General features: G+C 48.2%; 1 non-coding gene across 1 annotated transcript; it reads left to right on the top strand.

Annotated features, from left to right (window-relative positions):
* Positions 1–2,305: 2,305 nt before the first annotated feature.
* TRNAG-UCC lies at positions 2,306–2,377 on the top strand. Its single transcript has one exon. It is a non-coding gene; the product is annotated as a tRNA-Gly (tRNA).
* The last annotated feature ends 2,958 nt before the right edge of the window (positions 2,378–5,335 follow it).

Below are 5,335 nucleotides of genomic sequence, written 5' to 3'. Positions count from 1 at the left end.
CCAGTCACCAGATCAATATGACCCTTTATGGGCGACTTCTCTGCCTACTCTGCAATTTACATCTCCCCTCTTCCCCCACCCCCACCCCCCGCAAACAGGGTGGGGTACAGCTCTGACTGAGAGGCCTAACAGGAGAAATTTCAGCCCAAAGACAAATTTGTGTGAAATGTTGAGAAATGAAGAGCCCCCCCAAATCCCCAGAACTCTAGTGTCACCCCCATGGCACCAGCACAGGGAACCCAGTGAGATGGGGTTACAGAATACAAGGGGGGAGGCAGCAGGGAGAGAGGTGACAGGGAATCTCTCTTTTTTCTTCTCTCGTCACTTTCTGTTCTTCTCTTTCCTTCCAGGAACTGCAGTCACAGCAGGGAGGGGTTTGTCTCCGTGTCTGTCACGGAGGTGGTGGAAGTGATGGATTCTGTGACTTCCTGCAACCTCCGTGACTTCTGCAGTGGCCACAGTGGCTGACTCCAGGGCCACTCAATCAACTGGCTCCAGGGACCGCCCAAACAGCGGCCAATGCAGCTGGCCCTGGGGAACACTTGACCAGCGGTTCTGAGAGCAGCAGGAGCAGCCGCAGCTCGGTGGCCCGCGGCAGCACTTCTGGGGTGGCCGGAGCAGCAACTGGTCCCCTGAGGCTCCCCTCTGTGTGGCAGCAGCTGGAGTGGCAGCGACTCTCAGGGCTTCTCCCCTGGTAGCTGGTGCTCATTAGCCATCAATTAAATCAACACGCTTCCCCCTGCAAGTGGATTTAGCCCGGGACCCTCAGAGTCAGCAGCTGTTATGCCCCCACTGAGCTCTCTGGTCAGGTGTCCTAGTGCCGGGAGCCTCCGATTTAGATCCTAAAATAGCGTTTTTGCACCAGGGGCGACTGAAATTTTGGACCAGACATTGTAGCTCCACTGTTATTTTACTGAATTGCTTCAAAACAGCAAGTGTAGAAAGTCTCCTAAGTGCCAGGCTCTCTGCCATGGAAACAGCTGCCCCTGCTCTGCAGGAGTCTGTGCGTTCCACACAGCAACGTACACACCTGCTCCGCACTGAAGGGGGGTCAGACAGTGACGGTAACGCAAATCTTCAGACTATTAACCCAGGTCCCTTTCTTTAACCCAGGACGTGCCAGTCACCTGTTAGCCATGGCGTTATCTTCACCTTAAAATACCTCTCAGGACATTTAACAGAGGGAGTGAAACCCCCTCCCCCGAATGGCTCCCTGTTGAGGCGTTGTACCAAACCTGCCCCTGGAGACTGTCTGGTTTTATACTCTTAGAGCTTTTTCTCTTCAAACCCCTTATCCCAATCTCTGGGCCAACCTCCGCATTTCAGAGTTTAGAATTTATTCTCATCACCCTCCTATGGCACTTTCCATGTGAATTGGGCAAAGCAAGTAGGGGAAGCTCCGTGGCTAATGAAAACCAGTGCTCTGGGTGAGGCCTGAACTCACACCCACAGCTGTATTTCCCCCTGCATGAGCCACTATAGGTGCTTCTTAGACAAACTTGGGCTGTAGGTGGTTATGTGTGTCTGTGCTTCACCACTTTGGCTGCTCTGTGAAAAGCTGATGGTTCAAACAGAAGCTGGTGGGTTTTTGTTTTGTTTTAAGCAATTAGAGTCTAGTACATTTTAACAGGCAGAAAATGTCCTATTCTGGTCTAGCCCCATTTGACTCCTTCTGTCCATCTTCTTCCTTCCCCCTCAGTGTCTTTCCTTCCCCATTGGGGACATGCAGAGATGAACCCCAGTCAGTCTGTGTCACAGAGAGTCTGTATCTCCTAAGGAATGTGGGTGAAGGATTCCAGGTGAATTAACGCCGCTCACCTGGGTTAGAAACATTTGTTTCTTTCGAGCACATAGTGGGAAATGGGACATTAATTCAGACCCAGGAGGCAAGGCAGAGGCTTCATGCTCTTGATCTCCATGAAGGGAGAGAGGATCCCCAGGAAGGAACAGAGCTTCCCTTAGACTCAAGCTGGGTCTCCTGGAAGTTGGAAAAGACCCTTGGTCACTGAGGATCTCATGGGATCGTGCTGCTCCAGAGGCTCCAGAGTCCTGGGTGTGGGGAGGGTGTCACTGCACAGTCTGAAATGGAAGGGAGGACCCTGGAAGGGAGCGGGAGGAACAGAAAATGGAGAGGAATGAAACAGAATAAAGGCCTCTTCTCTCTCCCATCCCCAACCCAGCAAGAATTGTTATCAGTGGGGAAACTCCCCACGATGAATGGCAGAGACCACAGAGACATTTGCCTCTTGCTGAGAAGTAAGGTGACCAATCACCAAGTGTGAAAAATCAGAGACTTTCACCAGCTGCATTGGTGCTATAGTGGTGAGCATAGCTGCCTTCCAAGCAGTTGACCTGGGTTCGATTCCCAGCCAATGCAATGATGTGATGATTCCTCCACTGGGAATTGGTTTAATTTCACTCACATTGTTTCAGTTTATCAATGGAATAAGAGAATCAGTGTCCCAAATCTCAACAGGTCATTAAACACCCAGTGGAGGAAGAAAGGGGTGGGACTACATAATGAGCAGTTGGAGTCATCCTGGTATTACAATGCTTGGTTTATTTTTATTTTTTAATTTCCTTTACTTCCCTCTCCCTTTTAGACTCAGAGCCTTTAAGGTCAGAAGGGACCAGTGTGATCATCTAGTCCGACCTGCTGCACCTTGCAGGCCAAAAGACCCCACCCACCCACTCCTGGAATTCTGATCTCCCATGCTTAAGAAGGAAAAATTCAAACTGGAACACATTCAGAGACGGGCTACTAGGATGATCCGAGGAATGGAAAACCTGGCTTATGAAAGGAGACTGAAAGGGGTTGGCTTGTTTAGCCTAACCAAAAGAAGTCTGAGGGGGGATATGATGGCTCTTTATAAATATATCAGAGGGATTAATATTAGGGAGGGAGAGGAATTATTTAAGCTTAATACCAATGTGGACACAAGAACAAATGGATATAAACTGGACACTAGGAAGTTTAGACTTGAAATTAGATGAAGGTTTCTAACCATTAGAGGAGTGAAGTTCTGGAACAGCCTTCCAAGGAGAGCAGTGGGGGCAAAAGACATATCTGGCTTCAAGACTAAGCTTGATAAATTTATGGAGGGGATGGTATGATGGGATAGCCTAATTTTGGCAAATAATGGATCTTTGATTATCAGCAGGTAAGTATGCCCAATGGTTTGTGATGGGATGTTAGATGGGTTGGGATCTGAGTTATTACAGAGAATTCTTTCCTGGGTGTTGGCTGGTGAGTCTTGCCCACATGCTCAGGGTTTAACTGATCACCATATTTGGGGTCGGGAAGGAATTTTCCTCCAGGGCAGATTGGCAAAGGCCCTGGAGGTTTTTCGCCTTCCTCTGCAGCGTGGGGCACGGGTCGCTTGTTGGAGGATTCTCTGCAGCTTGAGGTCTTCAAACCGCAATTTGGGGACATCAATAACTCAGACACAGGTTAGGGGTGTGTTATAGAAGTGGATGGGTGAGATTCTGTGGCCTGCATCTTGCAGGAGGTCAGACTAGATGATCATAATGGTCCCTTCTGACCTTAAAGTCTATGAGTCTATAAGAAGAGAGTTGCCATGCCATACCGAGCTGTGAAGAGGTGCCAAGCAGTGAGCTGACACCCGCAGAGCTTCCTGTGATAAATTGTGAACTTTGGACAATAGCGGGGTGGTAGGCAGTGTTGCCCTCAGAGTGGCCTGGGTCAGAGCCCATGGGAGGCCCTGGGCTCCCCCACCATCTTCTGTGCCCTTCCCCCCACCCCAAAGGACTGAAACCCTGACCACTAGGCAACATCCCCATGAGCGAAGGCCATCACTTTAAAAGTTTGCAGAGGATGCAGGAGAAGAAAGGGGAGAGAGGATGAGGGTGGCTCTTGGGAAGAGGGAGCCTTATGGGAATCTCTTGTTTATTGCCATCAACCCAATGATCAGATCATTGATGCCTAGAATCTTCCCTGACGTGTTGTAATTGATTGGATCTAGGTTTTAAAACAGGTACCACATTTGCAGACAGAGAAATGTCAGCGAGTTGAGTGAAAGGCCATTGCAAGCTCAGCTAATTAGGCAATGTGGCTTATGCCCAATCTAACAAGCTCCTTAAACAATACCTCCCAGTTTTCATTCGCATTGTTCTGTTTAGTGTTTTTCTCCAAAACACTTTTACTAAACCTTTGGGTCAGCTTTGGAAAGTTAGGTGAACTGAAAGCCTTTCAGTTCACCAAATATAAATATTGCTGGTGGGGACTGCCCTCTATTGGTCATAAGAACAGCCATACTGGATCAGACCAATGGTCCAGCCAGCCCAGAATCCTATCCTCCCACAGTGGCCAATGCAAGGTGCCCGCGAGGGAATCGACAGAACAGGGAATCATCAAGCGATCCATCCCCTGTCGCTCATTCCCAGCTTCCGGCAAACAGAGGCTAGGGACACTTCAAGAGCATGGTTTTGTATCCCTGCCCATCCTGGCTAATAGGCCAATGATGGACCTGTCCTCCATCAACTTATCTAGTTCTTTGGTGGACCCTGTTACAGTCTTGGCCCTCACAACATCCTCTGGCAACGTTTCCCCAGGTTGACTATGTGTTGGGTGAAGAAATTCTTCCTTTGGTTTGTTTTAAACCTGCTGCCTACTCCTTTCATTTAGTGACCCCTAATTCTTGTGTTATGAGGAGTAAATAGCACTTCCTTACAGATCCAGACTAACACGGCTACCCCTTTGATAGTTCCTTATTTACTTTCTCCAAACCCGTCGTCATTTGATAGACCTCTATCCTAGCCCCCCCTTAGTCATCTCTTTTCCAAGTTGAAAACTCCCCTCAGTCTTATTAATCTCACCTCACATGGCAACTGTTCCACACCCCAATCATTTTGGTTGCCCTTTTCTGTACCTTTCCCAATTCTGATATATCTTTTTGAGATGGGGGTCCAGCTCCAGTATTCAAGATGTGGGCATACCACAGATTTATACACAGGCAATATTATATTTCTGTCTCGTTAGCCATCCCTTTCCTAAGGACTTCCCGACATTTTGTTGGCTTTTTTGACTGCCGATGCACATTGAGTAGATGTTTTCAGAGAAGTATCCACAGTGACTCCAAGATCTCTTTCTTAAGTTGTAAGAGCTAATTTAGACCCCATCAGTTTAGATGTAGAATTGGGATCATGTTTTCCCATGTGCATTACTTTGCATTGATCTACATTGAATTTCATCTGCCTTTTTGCTGCCCAGTCACTCAGTTTGGTGAGATCCCTTTGTCACACTTTGCACTCTCTTTTGGACGTAACTAACTTGAGTTGGTTTGTATCATCTGCAAATGTTGCCACCTCACTGTTT

Source organism: Mauremys mutica, unplaced genomic scaffold (genome assembly GCF_020497125.1).
Source record: "Mauremys mutica isolate MM-2020 ecotype Southern unplaced genomic scaffold, ASM2049712v1 Super-Scaffold_100033, whole genome shotgun sequence".
NCBI lineage: Eukaryota > Metazoa > Chordata > Testudines > Geoemydidae > Mauremys > Mauremys mutica.
This window is presented reverse-complemented; position numbering and strand designations above follow the sequence as displayed.